Genomic DNA, 21,051 nt, shown 5'->3' with positions numbered 1-21,051 from the left:
GGCTGTGAAAGCGGTGTCAAGGGAAGGTGTGGACCAGCAACAGCTCTAAGCCCTTAGGCCTATCGTATGGAGAAATGCCTTGGGTATTTTCACTTCGGGAGGTGGTCTGTGCCGGGAGTGAGAGTGAGATTGAGCCTGACAATGTGTGTTGGGAGTGCTGGGAGGCAAAGCCAGGGTAGATGGGCAGAGTGTGTTTGGCTGTGAAAGCGGTGTCAAGGGAAGGTGAGGACCAGCCACAGCTCTAAGCCCTTAGATGTAGCGTGTGTCAGAAATCGCTTGGGTATTTGCTCTTTGGGAAGTGGTCTGTGCCGGCAGTGATAGTGAGATTCAACCTGCGAATGTGTTTTGGGAGTGCTGGGAGGCAAAACCAGCGTAGATGGCCAGAGTGTGTTTGGCTGTGAAAGCGGTGTCAAGGGAAGGTGAGGACCAGCCACAGCTCTAAGCCCTTAGATGTAGCGTGTGTCAGAAATCGCTTGGGTGTTGGCATTTTGGGAGGTGGTCTGTGCCGGTAGTGAGAGTGTGTTGGGAGTGCTGGGAGGGAAGGCAAAGGCAGATGGGCAGAGTGTGTTTGGCTGTGAAAGCGGTGTCAAGGGAAGGTGAGGAGCAGCAACAGCTCTAAGGCCTTAGATGTAGCGTGTGTCAGAAATCGCTTGGGTATTTGCTCTTTGGGAAGTGGTCTGTGCCGGCAGTGATAGTGAGATTCAACCTGAGAATGTGTTTTGGGAGTGCTGGGAGGCAAAACCAGCGTAGATGGCCAGAGTGTGTTTGGCTGTGAAAGCGGTGTCAAGGGAAGGTGAGGACCAGCCACAGCTCTAAGCCCTTAGATGTAGCGTATGTCAGAAATCGGTTGGGTGTTTGCACTTTGGGAGGTGGTCTGCGCCAGGAGTGAGAGAGAGATTGAACTTGAGAATGTGTGTTGGGAGTGCTGAGAGGCAAGGCAAAGGCAGATGGCCAGAGTGTGTTTGGCTGTGAAAGCGGTGTCAAGGGAAGGTGAGGACCAGCAACAGCTCTAAGCACTTAGGCCTATCGTGTGGGAGAAATGGCTTGGAGGTTTGCACTTTGGGAGGTGGTCTGTGCCGGGAGTGAGAATGAGAGTGAGCCTGAGAATGTGTGTTGGGAGTGCTGGGAGTTGAGGCAAAGGCAGATGGGCAGAGTGTGTTTGGCTGTGAAAGCGGTGTCAAGGGAAGGTGAGGACCAGCCACAGCTCTAAGCCCTTAGATGTAGCGTATGTCAGAAATCGGTTGGGTGTTTGCACTTTGGGAGGTGGTCTGCGCCAGGAGTGAGAGAGAGATTGAGCCTGAGAATGTGTGTTGGGAGTGCTGGGAGGCAAAGCCAGGGTAGATGGCCAGAGTGTGTTTGGCTGTGAAAGCGGTGTCAAGGGAAGGTGAGGACCAGCAACAGCTCTAAGGCCTTAGGCCTATCGTATGGGAGAAATGCCTTGGGTATTTTCACTTTGGGAGGTGGTCTGTGCTGGGAGTGAGAGTGAGAGTGAGCCTGAGAATGTGTGTTGGGAGTGCTGGGAGGCAAAGCCAGGGTGGATGGGCAGAGTGTGCTTGGCTGTGAAAGCGGTATCAAGGGAAGGTGAGGACCAGCAACAGCTCTAAGCTCTTAGATGTAGCGTGTGTCAGAAATCGCTTGGGTGTTTGCATTTTGGGAGGTGGTCTGTGCCGATAGTGAGAGTGAGTTGTGAGTGCTGTGAGGCAAGGGCAGCGCAGATGGCCAGAGTGTGTTTGTCTGTGAAAGCAGTGTCAAGGGAAGGTGAGGACCAGCAACAGCTCTAAGCCCTTAGGCCTATCGTATGGGAGAAATGGCTTGGGTATTTTCACTTTGGGACGTGGTCTGTGCTGGGAGTGAGAGTGAGAGTGAGCCTGAGAATGTGTGTTGGGAGTGCTGGGAGGCAAAGCCAGGGTAGATGGGCAGAGTGTGCTTGGCTGTGAAAGCGGTATCAAGGGAAGGTGAGGACCAGCAACAGCTCTAAGCTCTTAGATGTAGCGTGTGTCAGAAATCGCTTGGGTGTTTGCATTTTGGGAGGTGGTCTGTGCCGATAGTGAGAGTGAGTTGTGAGTGCTGTGAGGCAAGGGCAGCGCAGATGGCCAGAGTGTGTTTGTCTGTGAAAGCAGTGTCAAGGGAAGGTGAGGACCAGCAACAGCTCTAAGCCCTTAGGCCTATCGTATGGGAGAAATGGCTTGGACGTTTGCACTTTGGGAGGTGGTGTGTGCCGGGAGTGAGAGTGATAGTGAGCCTGAGAATGTGTGTTGGGAGTGCTGGGAGGCAAGGGCAGCGCAGATGGGCAGAGTGCGTTTGGCTGTGAAAGCGGTGTCAAGGGAAGGTGAGGACCAGTCACAGCTCTAAGCCCGTAGATGTAGCGTGTGTCAGAAATGGCTTGGTTATTTTCACTTCGGGAGGTGGTCTGTGCTAGGAGTCAGAGTGAGAGCGTGAGCGTGCCTGAGAATGTGTGTTGGGAGTGCTGGGAGGCAAGGGCAGCGCAGATGGGCAGAGTGCGTTTGGCTGTGAAAGCGGTGTCAAGGGAAGGTGAGGACCAGCAACAGCTCTAAGCCCTTAGATGTAGCGTGTGTCAGAAATCGCTTGGGTGTTGGCATTTTGGGAGGTGGTCTGTGCCGGTAGTGAGAGTGTGTTGGGAGTGCTGGGAGGGAAAGCAAAGGCAGATGGGCAGAGTGTGTTTGGCTGTGAAAGCGGTGTCAAGGGAAGGTGAGGAGCAGCAACAGCTCTAAGCCCTTAGATGTAGCATGCGGCAGAAATCGCTTGGGTGTTGGCACTTTGGGAGGTGTTGTGTGCCGGGAGTGAGTGTGAGATTGAGCCTGACAATGTGTGTTGGGAGTGCTGGGAGGCAAAGCCAGGGTAGATGGGCAGAGTGTGTTTGGCTGTGAAAGCGGTGTCAAGGGAAGGTGAAGACCAGCAACAGCTCTAAGGCCTTAGATGTAGCGTGTGTCAGAAATCGCTTGGGTGTTGGCATTTTGGGAGGTGGTCTGTGCCGGGAGTGAGAGTGTGTTGGGAGTGCTGGGAGGGAAGGCAAAGGCAGATGGGCAGAGTGTGTTTGGCTGTGAAAGCGGTGTCAAGGGAAGGTGAGGAGCAGCAACAGCTCTAAGCCCTTAGATGTAGCGTGTGTCAGAAATCGCTTGGGTATTTGCTCTTTGGGAAGTGGTCTGTGCCGGCAGTGATAGTGAGATTCAACCTGAGAATGTGTTTTGGGAGTGCTGGGAGGCAAAACCAGCGTAGATGGGCAGAGTGTGTTTGGCTGTGAAAGCGGTGTCAAGGGAAGGTGAGGACCAGCCACAGCTCTAAGCCCTTAGATGTAGCGTATGTCAGAAATCGGTTGGGTGTTTGCACTTTGGGAGGTGGTCTGCGCCTGGAGTGAGAGAGAGATTGAGCCTGAGAATGTGTGTTGGGAGTGCTGGGAGGCAAAGCCAGGGTAGATGGGCAGAGTGTGTTTGGCTGTGAAAGCGGTGTCAAGGGAAGGTGAGGACCAGCAACAGCTCTAAACCCTCAGGCCTATCGTAGGGGAGAAATGGCTTGGACGTTTGCACTTTGGGAGGTGGTCTGTGCCGGGAGTGAGAGTGATAGTGAGCCTGAGAATGTGTGTTGGGAGTGCCTGGAGGCAAGGGCAGCGCAGATGGGCAGAGTGCGTTTGGCTGTGAAAGCGGTGTCAAGGGAAGGTGAGGACCAGCAACAGCTCTAAGCCCTTAGATGTAGCGTGTGTCAGAAATCGCTTGGGTATTTTCACTTTGGGACGTGGTCTGTGCCGGGAGTGAGAATGAGATTCAACCTGAGAATGTGTGTTGGGAGTGCTGGGAGGCAAAGCCAGGGTAGATGGGCAGAGTGCGTTTGGCTGTGAAAGCGGTGTCAAGGGAAGGTGAGGACCAGCAACAGCTCTAAGCCCTTAGATGTAGCGTGTGTCAGAAATCGCTTGGGTATTTGCTCTTTGGGAAGTGGTCTGTGCCGGCAGTGATAGTGAGATTCAACCTGCGAATGTGTTTTGGGAGTGCTGGGAGGCAAAACCAGCGTAGATGGCCAGAGTGTGTTTGGCTGTGAAAGCGGTGTCAAGGGAAGGTTAGGACCAGCCACAGCTCTAAGGCCTTAGATGTAGCGTATGTCAGAAATCGGTTGGGTGTTTGCACTTTGGGAGGTGGTCTGCGCCAGGAGTGAGAGAGAGATTGAACTTGAGAATGTGTGTTGGGAGTGCTGAGAGGCAAGGCAAAGGCAGATGGGCAGAGTGTGTTTGGCTGTGAAAGCGGTGTCAAGGGAAGGTGTGGACCAGCAACAGCTCTAAGCCCTTAGGCCTATCGTATGGAGAAATGCCTTGGGTATTTTCACTTCGGGAGGTGGTCTGTGCCGGGAGTGAGAGTGAGATTGAGCCTGACAATGTGTGTTGGGAGTGCTGGGAGGCAAAGCCAGGGTAGATGGGCAGAGTGTGTTTGGCTGTGAAAGCGGTGTCAAGGGAAGGTGAGGACCAGCCACAGCTCTAAGCCCTTAGATGTAGCGTGTGTCAGAAATCGCTTGGGTATTTGCTCTTTGGGAAGTGGTCTGTGCCGGCAGTGATAGTGAGATTCAACCTGCGAATGTGTTTTGGGAGTGCTGGGAGGCAAAACCAGCGTAGATGGGCAGAGTGTGTTTGGCTGTGAAAGCGGTGTCAAGGGAAGGTGAGGACCAGCCACAGCTCTAAGCCCTTAGATGTAGCGTGTGTCAGAAATCGCTTGGGTGTTGGCATTTTGGGAGGTGGTCTGTGCCGGTAGTGAGAGTGTGTTGGGAGTGCTGGGAGGGAAGGCAAAGGCAGATGGGCAGAGTGTGTTTGGCTGTGAAAGCGGTGTCAAGGGAAGGTGAGGAGCAGCAACAGCTCTAAGGCCTTAGATGTAGCGTGTGTCAGAAATCGCTTGGGTATTTGCTCTTTGGGAAGTGGTCTGTGCCGGCAGTGATAGTGAGATTCAACCTGAGAATGTGTTTTGGGAGTGCTGGGTGGCAAAACCAGCGTAGATGGGCAGAGTGTGTTTGGCTGTGAAAGCGGTGTCAAGGGAAGGTGAGGACCAGCCACAGCTCTAAGGCCTTAGATGTAGCGTATGTCAGAAATCGGTTGGGTGTTTGCACTTTGGGAGGTGGTCTGCGCCAGGAGTGAGAGAGAGATTGAGCCTGAGAATGTGTGTTGGGAGTGCTGGGAGGCAAAGCCAGGGTAGATGGGCAGAGTGTGTTTGGCTGTGAAAGCGGTGTCAAGGGAAGGTGAAGACCAGCAACAGCTCTAAGCCCTTAGATGTAGCGTGTGTCAGAAATCGCTTGGGTATTTTCACTTTGGGAGGTGGTCTGCGCCAGGAGTGAGAGAGAGATTGAACTTGAGAATGTGCGTTGGGAGTGCTGGGAGGCAAGGGCAGCGCTGATGGCCAGAGTGTGTTTGGCTGTGAAAGCGGTGTCAAGGGAAGGTGAGGACCAGCAACAGCTCTAAGCTCTTAGATGTAGCATGTGGCAGAAATCCCTTGGGTGTTTTGACTTTGGGAGGTGGTCTGTGCAGGGAGTGAGAGTGAGAGCGTGAGTGTGCTTGAGAACGTGTGTTGGGAGTGCTGGGAGGCAAGGGCAGCGCAGATGGGCAGAGTGTGTTTGGCTGTGAAAGCGGTGTCAAGGGAAGGTGAGGACAAGCAACAGCTCTAAGCCCTTAGATGTAGCGTTTGTCAGAAATCGCTTGGACGTTTGCACTTTGGGAGGTGGTCTGTGCCGGGAGTGAGAGTGTTTTGGGAGTGCTGGGACGCAAGGCAAAGGCAGATGGGCAGAGTGTGTTTGGCTGTGAAAGCGGTGTCAAGGGAAGGTGAGGACCAGCAACAGCTCTAAGGCCTTAGATGTAGCGTGTGTCAGAAATCGCTTGGGTATTTGCTCTTTGGGAAGTGGTCTGTGCCGGCAGTGATAGTGAGATTCATCCTGAGAATGTGTTTTGGGAGTGCTGGGAGGCAAAACCAGCGTAGATGGGCAGAGTGTGTTTGGCTGTGAAAGCGGTGTCAAGGGAAGGTGAGGACCAGCCACAGCTCTAAGCCCTTAGATGTAGCGTATGTCAGAAATCGGTTGGGTGTTTGCACTTTGGGAGGTGGTCTGCGCCAGGAGTGAGAGAGAGATTGAACTTGAGAATGTGTGTTGGGAGTGCTGAGAGGCAAGGCAAAGGCAGATGGCCAGAGTGTGTTTGGCTGTGAAAGCGGTGTCAAGGGAAGGTGAGGACCAGCAACAGCTCTAAGCACTTAGGCCTATCGTGTGGGAGAAATGGCTTGGAGGTTTGCACTTTGGGAGGTGGTCTTTGCCGGGAGTGAGAATGAGAGTGAGCCTGAGAATGTGTGTTGGGAGTGCTGGGAGTTGAGGCAAAGGCAGATGGGCAGAGTGTGTTTGGCTGTGAAAGCGGTGTCAAGGGAAGGTGAGGACCAGCAACAGCTCTAAGCCCTTAGATGTAGCGTATGTCAGAAATCGGTTGGGTGTTTGCACTTTGGGAGGTGGTCTGCGCCTGGAGTGAGAGAGAGATTGAGCCTGAGAATGTGTGTTGGGAGTGCTGGGAGGCAAAGCCAGGGTAGATGGCCAGAGTGTGTTTGGCTGTGAAAGCGGTGTCAAGGGAAGGTGAGGACCAGCAACAGCTCTAAACCCTCAGGCCTATCGCAGGGGAGAAATGGCTTGGACGTTTGCACTTTGGGAGGTGGTCTGTGCCGGGAGTGAGAGTGATAGTGAGCCTGAGAATGTGTGTTGGGAGTGCCTGGAGGCAAGGGCAGCGCAGATGGGCAGAGTGCGTTTGGCTGTGAAAGCGGTGTCAAGGGAAGGTGAGGACCAGCAACAGCTCTAAGGCCTTAGATGTAGCGTGTGTCAGAAATCGCTTGGGTATTTTCACTTTGGGACGTGGTCTGTGCCGGGAGTGAGAATGAGATTCAACCTGAGAATGTGTGTTGGGAGTGCTGGGAGGCAAAGCCAGGGTAGATGGGCAGAGTGCGTTTGGCTGTGAAAGCGGTGTCAAGGGAAGGTGAGGACCAGCAACAGCTCTAAGCCCTTAGATGTAGCGTGTGTCAGAAATCGCTTGGGTGTTGGCATTTTGGGAGGTGGTCTGTGCCGATAGTGAGAGTGAGTTGTGAGTGCTGTGAGGCAAGGGCAGCGCAGATGGCCAGAGTGTGTTTGTCTGTGAAAGCAGTGTCAAGGGAAGGTGAGGACCAGCAACAGCTCTAAGCCCTTAGGCCTATCGTATGGGAGAAATGGCTTGGACGTTTGCACTTTGGGAGGTGGTGTGTGCCGGGAGTGAGAGTGAGAGTGAGCCTGAGAATGTGTGTTGGGAGTGCTGGGAGGCAAGGGCAGCGCAGATGGGCAGAGTGCGTTTGGCTGTGAAAGCGGTGTCAAGGGAAGGTGAGGACCAGTCACAGCTCTAAGCCCGTAGATGTAGCGTGTGTCAGAAATGGCTTGGTTATTTTCACTTCGGGAGGTGGTCTGTGCTAGGAGTCAGAGTGAGAGCGTGAGCGTGCCTGAGAATGTGTGTTGGGAGTGCTGGGAGGCAAGGGCAGCGCAGATGGGCAGAGTGCGTTTGGCTGTGAAAGCGGTGTCAAGGGAAGGTGAGGACCAGCAACAGCTCTAAGCCCTTAGATGTAGCGTGTGTCAGAAATCGCTTGGGTGTTGGCATTTTGGGAGGTGGTCTGTGCCGGTAGTGAGAGTGTGTTGGGAGTGCTGGGAGGGAAGGCAAAGGCAGATGGGCAGAGTGTGTTTGGCTGTGAAAGCGGTGTCAAGGGAAGGTGAGGAGCAGCAACAGCTCTAAGCCCTTAGATGTAGCATGCGGCAGAAATCGCTTGGGTGTTGGCACTTTGGGAGGTGTTGTGTGCCGGGAGTGAGTGTGAGATTGAGCCTGACAATGTGTGTTGGGAGTGCTGGGAGGCAAAGCCAGGGTAGATGGGCAGAGTGTGTTTGGCTGTGAAAGCGGTGTCAAGGGAAGGTGAAGACCAGCAACAGCTCTAAGCCCTTAGATGTAGCGTGTGTCAGAAATCGCTTGGGTGTTGGCATTTTGGGAGGTGGTCTGTGCCGGGAGTGAGAGTGTGTTGGGAGTGCTGGGAGGGAAGGGAAAGGCACATGGCCAGAGTGTGTTTGGCTGTGAAAGCGGTGTCAAGGGAAGGTGAGGAGCAGCAACAGCTCTAAGGCCTTAGATGTAGCGTGTGTCAGAAATCGCTTGGGTATTTGCTCTTTGGGAAGTGGTCTGTGCCGGCAGTGATAGTGAGATTCAACCTGAGAATGTGTGTTGGGAGTGCTGGGAGGCAAAGCCAGGGTAGATGGGCAGAGTGCGTTTGGCTGTGAAAGCGGTGTCAAGGGAAGGTGAGGACCAGCCACAGCTCTAAGCCCTTAGATGTAGCGTATGTCAGAAATCGGTTGGGTGTTTGCACTTTGGGAGGTGGTCTGCGCCTGGAGTGAGAGAGAGATTGAGCCTGAGAATGTGTGTTGGGAGTGCTGGGAGGCAAAGCCAGGGTAGATGGCCAGAGTGTGTTTGGCTGTGAAAGCGGTGTCAAGGGAAGGTGAGGACCAGCAACAGCTCTAAACCCTCAGGCCTATCGTAGGGGAGAAATGGCTTGGACGTTTGCACTTTGGGAGGTGGTCTGTGCCGGGAGTGAGAGTGATAGTGAGCCTGAGAATGTGTGTTGGGAGTGCCTGGAGGCAAGGGCAGCGCAGATGGGCAGAGTGCGTTTGGCTGTGAAAGCGGTGTCAAGGGAAGGTGAGGACCAGCAACAGCTCTAAGGCCTTAGATGTAGCGTGTGTCAGAAATCGCTTGGGTATTTTCACTTTGGGACGTGGTCTGTGCCGGGAGTGAGAATGAGATTCAACCTGAGAATGTGTGTTGGGAGTGCTGGGAGGCAAAGCCAGGGTAGATGGGCAGAGTGTGTTTGGCTGTGAAAGCGGTGTCAAGGGAAGGTGAGGAGCAGCAACAGGTCTAAGGCCTTAGATGTAGCGTGTGTCAGAAATCGCTTGGGTATTTGCTCTTTGGGAAGTGGTCTGTGCCGGCAGTGATAGTGAGATTCAACCTGAGAATGTGTTTTGGGAGTGCTGGGAGGCAAAACCAGCGTAGATGGGCAGAGTGTGTTTGGCTGTGAAAGCGGTGTCAAGGGAAGGTGAGGACCAGCCACAGCTCTAAGCCCTTAGATGTAGCGTATGTCAGAAATCGGTTGGGTGTTTGCACTTTGGGAGGTGGTCTGCGCCAGGAGTGAGAGAGAGATTGAACTTGAGAATGTGTGTTGGGAGTGCTGAGAGGCAAGGCAAAGGCAGATGGGCAGAGTGTGTTTGGCTGTGAAAGCGGTGTCAAGGGAAGGTGTGGACCAGCAACAGCTCTAAGCCCTTAGGCCTATCGTATGGAGAAATGCCTTGGGTATTTTCACTTCGGGAGGTGGTCTGTGCCGGGAGTGAGAGTGAGATTGAGCCTGACAATGTGTGTTGGGAGTGCTGGGAGGCAAAGCCAGGGTAGATGGGCAGAGTGTGTTTGGCTGTGAAAGCGGTGTCAAGGGAAGGTGAGGACCAGCCACAGCTCTAAGCCCTTAGATGTAGCGTGTGTCAGAAATCGCTTGGGTATTTGCTCTTTGGGAAGTGGTCTGTGCCGGCAGTGATAGTGAGATTCAACCTGCGAATGTGTTTTGGGAGTGCTGGGAGGCAAAACCAGCGTAGATGGCCAGAGTGTGTTTGGCTGTGAAAGCGGTGTCAAGGGAAGGTGAGGACCAGCCACAGCTCTAAGCCCTTAGATGTAGCGTGTGTCAGAAATCGCTTGGGTGTTGGCATTTTGGGAGGTGGTCTGTGCCGGTAGTGAGAGTGTGTTGGGAGTGCTGGGAGGGAAGGCAAAGGCAGATGGGCAGAGTGTGTTTGGCTGTGAAAGCGGTGTCAAGGGAAGGTGAGGAGCAGCAACAGCTCTAAGGCCTTAGATGTAGCGTGTGTCAGAAATCGCTTGGGTATTTGCTCTTTGGGAAGTGGTCTGTGCCGGCAGTGATAGTGAGATTCAACCTGAGAATGTGTTTTGGGAGTGCTGGGAGGCAAAACCAGCGTAGATGGGCAGAGTGTGTTTGGCTGTGAAAGCGGTGTCAAGGGAAGGTGAGGACCAGCCACAGCTCTAAGCCCTTAGATGTAGCGTATGTCAGAAATCGGTTGGGTGTTTGCACTTTGGGAGGTGGTCTGCGCCAGGAGTGAGAGAGAGATTGAGCCTGAGAATGTGTGTTGGGAGTGCTGGGAGGCAAAGCCAGGGTAGATGGGCAGAGTGTGTTTGGCTGTGAAAGCGGTGTCAAGGGAAGGTGAAGACCAGCAACAGCTCTAAGCCCTTAGATGTAGCGTGTGTCAGAAATCGCTTGGGTATTTTCACTTTGGGAGGTGGTCTGCGCCAGGAGTGAGAGAGAGATTGAACTTGAGAATGTGCGTTGGGAGTGCTGGGAGGCAAGGGCAGCGCTGATGGCCAGAGTGTGTTTGGCTGTGAAAGCGGTGTCAAGGGAAGGTGAGGACCAGCAACAGCTCTAAGCCCTTAGATGTAGCATGTGGCAGAAATCCCTTGGGTGTTTTGACTTTGGGAGGTGGTCTGTGCAGGGAGTGAGAGTGAGAGCGTGAGTGTGCTTGAGAACGTGTGTTGGGAGTGCTGGGAGGCAAGGGCAGCGCAGATGGGCAGAGTGTGTTTGGCTGTGAAAGCGGTGTCAAGGGAAGGTGAGGACAAGCAACAGCTCTAAGCCCTTAGATGTAGCGTTTGTCAGAAATCGCTTGGACGTTTGCACTTTGGGAGGTGGTCTGTGCCGGGAGTGAGAGTGTTTTGGGAGTGCTGGGACGCAAGGCAAAGGCAGATGGGCAGAGTGTGTTTGGCTGTGAAAGCGGTGTCAAGGGAAGGTGAGGACCAGCCACAGCTCTAAGCCCTTAGATGTAGCGTATGTCAGAAATCGGTTGGGTGTTTGCACTTTGGGAGGTGGTCTGCGCCAGGAGTGAGAGAGAGATTGAGCCTGAGAATGTGTGTTGGGAGTGCTGGGAGGCAAAGCCAGGGTAGATGGCCAGAGTGTGTTTGGCTGTGAAAGCGGTGTCAAGGGAAGGTGAGGACCAGCAACAGCTCTAAACCCTCAGGCCTATCGTAGGGGAGAAATGGCTTGGACGTTTGCACTTTGGGAGGTGGTCTGTGCCGGGAGTGAGAGTGATAGTGAGCCTGAGAATGTGTGTTGGGAGTGCCTGGAGGCAAGGGCAGCGCAGATGGGCAGAGTGCGTTTGGCTGTGAAAGCGGTGTCAAGGGAAGGTGAGGACCAGCAACAGCTCTAAGGCCTTAGATGTAGCCTGTGTCAGAAATCGCTTGGGTATTTTCACTTTGGGACGTGGTCTGTGCCGGGAGTGAGAATGAGATTCAACCTGAGAATGTGTGTTGGGAGTGCTGGGAGGCAAAGCCAGGGTAGATGGGCAGAGTGCGTTTGGCTGTGAAAGCGGTGTCAAGGGAAGGTGAGGAGCAGCAACAGCTCTAAGGCCTTAGATGTAGCGTGTGTCAGAAATCGCTTGGGTATTTGCTCTTTGGGAAGTGGTCTGTGCCGGCAGTGATAGTGAGATTCAACCTGAGAATGTGTTTTGGGAGTGCTGGGAGGCAAAACCAGCGTAGATGGGCAGAGTGTGTTTGGCTGTGAAAGCGGTGTCAAGGGAAGGTTAGGACCAGCCACAGCTCTAAGGCCTTAGATGTAGCGTATGTCAGAAATCGGTTGGGTGTTTGCACTTTGGGAGGTGGTCTGCGCCAGGAGTGAGAGAGAGATTGAACTTGAGAATGTGTGTTGGGAGTGCTGAGAGGCAAGGCAAAGGCAGATGGGCAGAGTGTGTTTGGCTGTGAAAGCGGTGTCAAGGGAAGGTGTGGACCAGCAACAGCTCTAAGGCCTTAGATGTAGCGTGTGTCAGAAATCGCTTGGGTATTTGCTCTTTGGGAAGTGGTCTGTGCCGGCAGTGATAGTGAGATTCAACCTGAGAATGTGTTTTGGGAGTGCTGGGTGGCAAAACCAGCGTAGATGGGCAGAGTGTGTTTGGCTGTGAAAGCGGTGTCAAGGGAAGGTGAGGACCAGCCACAGCTCTAAGCCCTTAGATGTAGCGTATGTCAGAAATCGGTTGGGTGTTTGCACTTTGGGAGGTGGTCTGCGCCAGGAGTGAGAGAGAGATTGAGCCTGAGAATGTGTGTTGGGAGTGCTGGGAGGCAAAGCCAGGGTAGATGGGCAGAGTGTGTTTGGCTGTGAAAGCGGTGTCAAGGGAAGGTGAAGACCAGCAACAGCTCTAAGCCCTTAGATGTAGCGTGTGTCAGAAATCGCTTGGGTATTTTCACTTTGGGAGGTGGTCTGCGCCAGGAGTGAGAGAGAGATTGAACTTGAGAATGTGCGTTGGGAGTGCTGGGAGGCAAGGGCAGCGCTGATGGCCAGAGTGTGTTTGGCTGTGAAAGCGGTGTCAAGGGAAGGTGAGGACCAGCAACAGCTCTAAGCCCTTAGATGTAGCATGTGGCAGAAATCCCTTGGGTGTTTTGACTTTGGGAGGTGGTCTGTGCAGGGAGTGAGAGTGAGAGCGTGAGTGTGCTTGAGAACGTGTGTTGGGAGTGCTGGGAGGCAAGGGCAGCGCAGATGGGCAGAGTGTGTTTGGCTGTGAAAGCGGTGTCAAGGGAAGGTGAGGACCAGCCACAGCTCTAAGCCCTTAGATGTAGCGTTTGTCAGAAATCGCTTGGACGTTTGCACTTTGGGAGGTGGTCTGTGCCGGGAGTGAGAGTGTTTTGGGAGTGCTGGGACGCAAGGCAAAGGCAGATGGGCAGAGTGTGTTTGGCTGTGAAAGCGGTGTCAAGGGAAGGTGAGGAGCAGCAACAGCTCTAAGGCCTTAGATGTAGCGTGTGTCAGAAATCGCTTGGGTATTTGCTCTTTGGGAAGTGGTCTGTGCCGGCAGTGATAGTGAGATTCATCCTGAGAATGTGTTTTGGGAGTGCTGGGAGGCAAAACCAGCGTAGATGGGCAGAGTGTGTTTGGCTGTGAAAGCGGTGTCAAGGGAAGGTGAGGACCAGCCACAGCTCTAAGCCCTTAGATGTAGCGTATGTCAGAAATCGGTTGGGTGTTTGCACTTTGGGAGGTGGTCTGCGCCAGGAGTGAGAGAGAGATTGAACTTGAGAATGTGTGTTGGGAGTGCTGAGAGGCAAGGCAAAGGCAGATGGCCAGAGTGTGTTTGGCTGTGAAAGCGGTGTCAAGGGAAGGTGAGGACCAGCAACAGCTCTAAGCACTTAGGCCTATCGTGTGGGAGAAATGGCTTGGAGGTTTGCACTTTGGGAGGTGGTCTGTGCCGGGAGTGAGAATGAGAGTGAGCCTGAGAATGTGTGTTGGGAGTGCTGGGAGTTGAGGCAAAGGCAGATGGGCAGAGTGTGTTTGGCTGTGAAAGCGGTGTCAAGGGAAGGTGAGGACCAGCCACAGCTCTAAGCCCTTAGATGTAGCGTATGTCAGAAATCGGTTGGGTGTTTGCACTTTGGGAGGTGGTCTGCGCCAGGAGTGAGAGAGAGATTGAGCCTGAGAATGTGTGTTGGGAGTGCTGGGAGGCAAAACCAGGGTAGATGGCCAGAGTGTGTTTGGCTGTGAAAGCGGTGTCAAGGGAAGGTGAGGACCAGCAACAGCTCTAAGGCCTTAGGCCTAACTTATGGGAGAAATGCCTTGGGTATTTTCACTTTGGGAGGTGGTCTGTGCTGGGAGTGAGAGTGAGAGTGAGCCTGAGAATGTGTGTTGGGAGTGCTGGGAGGCAAAGCCAGGGTGGATGGGCAGAGTGTGCTTGGCTGTGAAAGCGGTATCAAGGGAAGGTGAGGACCAGCAACAGCTCTAAGCTCTTAGATGTAGCGTGTGTCAGAAATCGCTTGGGTGTTTGCATTTTGGGAGGTGGTCTGTGCCGATAGTGAGAGTGAGTTGTGAGTGCTGTGAGGCAAGGGCAGCGCAGATGGCCAGAGTGTGTTTGTCTGTGAAAGCAGTGTCAAGGGAAGGTGAGGACCAGCAACAGCTCTAAGCCCTTAGGCCTATCGTATGGGAGAAATGGCTTGGGTATTTTCACTTTGGGAGGTGGTCTGTGCTGGGAGTGAGAGTGAGAGTGAGCCTGAGAATGTGTGTTGGGAGTGCTGGGAGGCAAAGCCAGGGTAGATGGGCAGAGTGTGCTTGGCTGTGAAAGCGGTATCAAGGGAAGGTGAGGACCAGCAACAGCTCTAAGCTCTTAGATGTAGCGTGTGTCAGAAATCGCTTGGGTGTTTGCATTTTGGGAGGTGGTCTGTGCCGATAGTGAGAGTGAGTTGTGAGTGCTGTGAGGCAAGGGCAGCGCAGATGGCCAGAGTGTGTTTGTCTGTGAAAGCAGTGTCAAGGGAAGGTGAGGACCAGCAACAGCTCTAAGCCCTTAGGCCTATCGTATGGGAGAAATGGCTTGGACGTTTGCACTTTGGGAGGTGGTGTGTGCCGGGAGTGAGAGTGATAGTGAGCCTGAGAATGTGTGTTGGGAGTGCTGGGAGGCAAGGGCAGCGCAGATGGGCAGAGTGCGTTTGGCTGTGAAAGCGGGTGTCAAGGGAAGGTGAGGACCAGTCACAGCTCTAAGCCCGTAGATGTAGCGTGTGTCAGAAATGGCTTGGTTATTTTCACTTCGGGAGGTGGTCTGTGCTAGGAGTCAGAGTGAGAGCGTGAGCGTGCCTGAGAATGTGTGTTGGGAGTGCTGGGAGGCAAGGGCAGCGCAGATGGGCAGAGTGCGTTTGGCTGTGAAAGCGGTGTCAAGGGAAGGTGAGGACCAGCAACAGCTCTAAGCCCTTAGATGTAGCGTGTGTCAGAAATCGCTTGGGTGTTGGCATTTTGGGAGGTGGTCTGTGCCGGTAGTGAGAGTGTGTTGGGAGTGCTGGGAGGGAAGGCAAAGGCAGATGGGCAGAGTGTGTTTGGCTGTGAAAGCGGTGTCAAGGGAAGGTGAGGAGCAGCAACAGCTCTAAGCCCTTAGATGTAGCATGCGGCAGAAATCGCTTGGGTGTTGGCACTTTGGGAGGTGTTGTGTGCCGGGAGTGAGTGTGAGATTGAGCCTGACAATGTGTGTTGGGAGTGCTGGGAGGCAAAGCCAGGGTAGATGGGCAGAGTGTGTTTGGCTGTGAAAGCGGTGTCAAGGGAAGGTGAAGACCAGCAACAGCTCTAAGCCCTTAGATGTAGCGTGTGTCAGAAATCGCTTGGGTGTTGGCATTTTGGGAGGTGGTCTGTGCCGGGAGTGAGAGTGTGTTGGGAGTGCTGGGAGGGAAGGCAAAGGCAGATGGGCAGAGTGTGTTTGGCTGTGAAAGCGGTGTCAAGGGAAGGTGAGGAGCAGCAACAGCTCTAAGCCCTTAGATGTAGCGTGTGTCAGAAATCGCTTGGGTATTTGCTCTTTGGGAAGTGGTCTGTGCCGGCAGTGATAGTGAGATTCAACCTGAGAATGTGTTTTGGGAGTGCTGGGAGGCAAAACCAGCGTAGATGGGCAGAGTGTGTTTGGCTGTGAAAGCGGTGTCAAGGGAAGGTGAGGACCAGCCACAGCTCTAAGCCCTTAGATGTAGCGTATGTCAGAAATCGGTTGGGTGTTTGCACTTTGGGAGGTGGTCTGCGCCAGGAGTGAGAGAGAGATTGAGCCTGAGAATGTGTGTTGGGAGTGCTGGGAGGCAAAGCCAGGGTAGATGGCCAGAGTGTGTTTGGCTGTGAAAGCGGTGTCAAGGGAAGGTGAGGACCAGCAACAGCTCTAAACCCTCAGGCCTATCGTAGGGGAGAAATGGCTTGGACGTTTGCACTTTGGGAGGTGGTCTGTGCCGGGAGTGAGAGTGATAGTGAGCCTGAGAATGTGTGTTGGGAGTGCCTGGAGGCAAGGGCAGCGCAGATGGGCAGAGTGCGTTTGGCTGTGAAAGCGGTGTCAAGGGAAGGTGAGGACCAGCAACAGCTCTAAGCCCTTAGATGTAGCGTGTGTCAGAAATCGCTTGGGTATTTTCACTTTGGGACGTGGTCTGTGCCGGGAGTGAGAATGAGATTCAACCTGAGAATGTGTGTTGGGAGTGCTGGGAGGCAAAGCCAGGGTAGATGGGCAGAGTGCGTTTGGCTGTGAAAGCGGTGTCAAGGGAAGGTTAGGACCAGCCACAGCTCTAAGGCCTTAGATGTAGCGTATGTCAGAAATCGGTTGGGTGTTGGCATTTTGGGAGGTGGTCTGCGCCAGGAGTGAGAGAGAGATTGAACTTGAGAATGTGTGTTGGGAGTGCTGAGAGGCAAGGCAAAGGCAGATGGGCAGAGTGTGTTTGGCTGTGAAAGCGGTGTCAAGGGAAGGTGTGTACCAGCAACAGCTCTAAGCCCTTAGGCCTATCGTATGGAGAAATGCCTTGGGTATTTTCACTTCGGGAGGTGGTCTGTGCCGGGAGTGAGAGTGAGATTGAGCCTGACAATGTGTGTTGGGAGTGCTGGGAGGCAAAGCCAGGGTAGATGGGCAGAGTGTGTTTGGCTGTGAAAGCGGTGTCAAGGGAAGGTGAGGACCAGCCACAGCTCTAAGCCCTTAGATGTAGCGTGTGTCAGAAATCGCTTGGGTATTTGCTCTTTGGGAAGTGGTCTGTGCCGGCAGTGATAGTGAGATTCAACCTGCGAATGTGTTTTGGGAGTGCTGGGAGGCAAAACCAGCGTAGATGGCCAGAGTGTGTTTGGCTGTGAAAGCGGTGTCAAGGGAAGGTGAGGACCAGCCACAGCTCTAAGCCCTTAGATGTAGCGTGTGTCAGAAATCGCTTGGGTGTTGGCATTTTGGGAGGTGGTCTGTGCCGGTAGTGAGAGTGTGTTGGGAGTGCTGGGAGGGAAGGCAAAGGCAGATGGGCAGAGTGTGTTTGGCTGTGAAAGCGGTGTCAAGGGAAGGTGAGGAGCAGCAACAGCTCTAAGGCCTTAGATGTAGCGTGTGTCAGAAATCGCTTGGGTATTTGCTCTTTGGGAAGTGGTCTGTGCCGGCAGTGATAGTGAGATTCAACCTGAGAATGTGTTTTGGGAGTGCTGGGAGGCAAAACCAGCGTAGATGGGCAGAGTGTGTTTGGCTGTGAAAGCGGTGTCAAGGGAAGGTGAGGACCAGCCACAGCTCTAAGCCCTTAGATGTAGCGTATGTCAGAAATCGGTTGGGTGTTTGCACTTTGGGAGGTGGTCTGCGCCAGGAGTGAGAGAGAGATTGAGCCTGAGAATGTGTGTTGGGAGTGCTGGGAGGCAAAGCCAGGGTAGATGGGCAGAGTGTGTTTGGCTGTGAAAGCGGTGTCAAGGGAAGGTGAAGACCAGCAACAGCTCTAAGCCCTTAGATGTAGCGTGTGTCAGAAATCGCTTGGGTATTTTCACTTTGGGAGGTGGTCTGCGCCAGGAGTGAGAGAGAGATTGAACTTGAGAATGTGCGTTGGGAGTGCTGGGAGGCAAGGGCAGCGCTGATGGCCAGAGTGTGTTTGGCTGTGAAAGCGGTGTCAAGGGAAGGTGAGGACCAGCAACAGCTCTAAGCCCTTAGATGTAGCATGTGGCAGAAATCCCTTGGGTGTTTTGACTTTGGGAGGTGGTCTGTGCAGGGAGTGAGAGTGAGAGCGTGAGTGTGCTTGAGAACGTGTGTTGGGAGTGCTGGGAGGCAAGGGCAGCGCAGATGGGCAGAGTGTGTTTGGCTGTGAAAGCGGTGTCAAGGGAAGGTGAGGACAAGCAACAGCTCTAAGCCCTTAGATGTAGCGTTTGTCAGAAATCGCTTGGACGTTTGCACTTTGGGAGGTGGTCTGTGCCGGGAGTGAGAGTGTTTTGGGAGTGCTGGGACGCAAGGCAAAGGCAGATGGGCAGAGTGTGTTTGGCTGTGAAAGCGGTGTCAAGGGAAGGTGAGGACCAGCAACAGCTCTAAGGCCTTAGATGTAGCGTGTGTCAGAAATCGCTTGGGTATTTGCTCTTTGGGAAGTGGTCTGTGCCGGCAGTGATAGTGAGATTCATCCTGAGAATGTGTTTTGGGAGTGCTGGGAGGCAAAACCAGCGTAGATGGGCAGAGTGTGTTTGGCTGTGAAAGCGGTGTCAAGGGAAGGTGAGGACCAGCCACAGCTCTAAGCCCTTAGATGTAGCGTATGTCAGAAATCGGTTGGGTGTTTGCACTTTGGGAGGTGGTCTGCGCCAGGAGTGAGAGAGAGATTGAACTTGAGAATGTGTGTTGGGAGTGCTGAGAGGCAAGGCAAAGGCAGATGGCCAGAGTGTGTTTGGCTGTGAAAGCGGTGTCAAGGGAAGGTGAGGACCAGCAACAGCTCTAAGCACTTAGGCCTATCGTGTGGGAGAAATGGCTTGGAGGTTTGCACTTTGGGAGGTGGTCTTTGCCGGGAGTGAGAATGAGAGTGAGCCTGAGAATGTGTGTTGGGAGTGCTGGGAGTTGAGGCAAAGGCAGATGGGCAGAGTGTGTTTGGCTGTGAAAGCGGTGTCAAGGGAAGGTGAGGACCAGCCACAGCTCTAAGCCCTTAGATGTAGCGTATGTCAGAAATCGGTTGGGTGTTTGCACTTTGGGAGGTGGTCTGCGCCTGGAGTGAGAGAGAGATTGAGCCTGAGAATGTGTGTTGGGAGTGCTGGGAGGCAAAGCCAGGGTAGATGGCCAGAGTGTGTTTGGCTGTGAAAGCGGTGTCAAGGGAAGGTGAGGACCAGCAACAGCTCTAAACCCTCAGGCCTATCGTAGGGGAGAAATGGCTTGGACGTTTGCACTTTGGGAGGTGGTCTGTGCCGGGAGTGAGAGTGATAGTGAGCCTGAGAATGTGTGTTGGGAGTGCCTGGAGGCAAGGGCAGCGCAGATGGGCAGAGTGCGTTTGGCTGTGAAAGCGGTGTCAAGGGAAGGTGAGGACCAGCAACAGCTCTAAGGCCTTAGATGTAGCGTGTGTCAGAAATCGCTTGGGTATTTTCACTTTGGGACGTGGTCTGTGCCGGGAGTGAGAATGAGATTCAACCTGAGAATGTGTGTTGGGAGTGCTGGGAGGCAAAGCCAGGGTAGATGGGCAGAGTGCGTTTGGCTGTGAAAGCGGTGTCAAGGGAAGGTGAGGACCAGCAACAGCTCTAAGCCCTTAGATGTAGCGTGTGTCAGAAATCGCTTGGGTGTTGGCATTTTGGGAGGTGGTCTGTGCCGATAGTGAGAGTGAGTTGTGAGTGCTGTGAGGCAAGGGCAGCGCAGATGGCCAGAGTGTGTTTGTCTGTGAAAGCAGTGTCAAGGGAAGGTGAGGACCAGCAACAGCTCTAAGCCCTTAGGCCTATCGTATGGGAGAAATGGCTTGGACGTTTGCACTTTGGGAGGTGGTGTGTGCCGGGAGTGAGAGTGAGAGTGAGCCTGAGAATGTGTGTTGGGAGTGCTGGGAGGCAAGGGCAGCGCAGATGGGCAGAGTGCGTTTGGCTGTGAAAGCGGTGTCAAGGGAAGGTGAGGACCAGTCACAGCTCTAAGCCCGTAGATGTAGCGTGTGTCAGAAATGGCTTGGTTATTTTCACTTCGGGAGGTGGTCTGTGCTAGGAGTCAGAGTGAGAGCGTGAGCGTGCCTGAGAATGTGTGTTGGGAGTGCTGGGAGGCAAGGGCAGCGCAGATGGGCAGAGTGCGTTTGGCTGTGAAAGCGGTGTCAAGGGAAGGTGAGGACCAGCAACAGCTCTAAGCCCTTAGATGTAGCGTGTGTCAGAAATCGCTTGGGTGTTGGCATTTTGGGAGGTGGTCTGTGCCGGGAGTGAGAGTGTGTTGGGAGTGCTGGGAGGGAAGGCAAAGGCAGATGGCCAGAGTGTGTTTGGCTGTGAAAGCGGTGTCAAGGGAAGGTGAGGAGCAGCAACAGCTCTAAGCCCTTAGATGTAGCATGCGGCAGAAATCGCTTGGGTGTTGGCACTTTGGGAGGTGTTGTGTGCCGGGAGTGAGTGTGAGATTGAGCCTGACAATGTGTGTTGGGAGTGCTGGGAGGCAAAGCCAGGGTAGATGGGCAGAGTGTGTTTGGCTGTGAAAGCGGTGTCAAGGGAAGGTGAAGACCAGCAACAGCTCTAAGGCCTTAGATGTAGCGTGTGTCAGAAATCGCTTGGGTGTTGGCATTTTGGGAGGTGGTCTGTGCCGGGAGTGAGAGTGTGTTGGGAGTGCTGGGAGGGAAGGCAAAGGCAGATGGGCAGAGTGTGTTTGGCTGTGAAAGCGGTGTCAAGGGAAGGTGAGGAGCAGCAACAGCTCTAAGGCCTTAGATGTAGCGTGTGTCAGAAATCGCTTGGGTATTTGCTCTTTGGGAAGTGGTCTGTGCCGGCAGTGATAGTGAGATTCAACCTGCGAATGTGTTTTGGGAGTGCTGGGAGGCAAAACCAGCGTAGATGGCCAGAGTGTGTTTGGCTGTGAAAGCGGTGTCAAGGGAAGGTGAGGACCAGCCACAGCTCTAAGCCCTTAGATGTAGCGTGTGTCAGAAATCGCTTGGGTGTTGGCATTTTGGGAGGTGGTCTGTGCCGGTAGTGAGAGTGTGTTGGGAGTGCTGGGAGGGAAGGCAAAGGCAGATGGGCAGAGTGTGTTTGGCTGTGAAAGCGGTGTCAAGGGAAGGTGAGGAGCAGCAACAGCTCTAAGGCCTTAGATGTAGCGTGTGTCAGAAATCGCTTGGGTATTTGCTCTTTGGGAAGTGGTCTGTGCCGGCAGTGATAGTGAGATTCAACCTGAGAATGTGTTTTGGGAGTGCTGGGAGGCAAAACCAGCGTAGATGGGCAGAGTGTGTTTGGCTGTGAAAGCGGTGTCAAGGGAAGGTGAGGACCAGCCACAGCTCTAAGCCCTTAGATGTAGCGTATGTCAGAAATCGGTTGGGTGTTTGCACTTTGGGAGGTGGTCTGCGCCAGGAGTGAGAGAGAGATTGAGCCTGAGAATGTGTGTTGGGAGTGCTGGGAGGCAAAGCCAGGGTAGATGGGCAGAGTGTGTTTGGCTGTGAAAGCGGTGTCAAGGGAAGGTGAAGACCAGCAACAGCTCTAAGCCCTTAGATGTAGCGTGTGTCAGAAATCGCTTGGGTATTTTCACTTTGGGAGGTGGTCTGCGCCAGGAGTGAGAGAGAGATTGAACTTGAGAATGTGCGTTGGGAGTGCTGGGAGGCAAGGGCAGCGCTGATGGCCAGAG

The sequence above is a fragment of the Pelecanus crispus genome, chromosome 20, assembly GCF_030463565.1.
Source record: "Pelecanus crispus isolate bPelCri1 chromosome 20, bPelCri1.pri, whole genome shotgun sequence".
Lineage (NCBI taxonomy): Eukaryota > Metazoa > Chordata > Aves > Pelecaniformes > Pelecanidae > Pelecanus > Pelecanus crispus.
The sequence above is the reverse complement of the archived record's forward strand: the minus strand, read 5'-3'. Positions refer to the sequence as shown.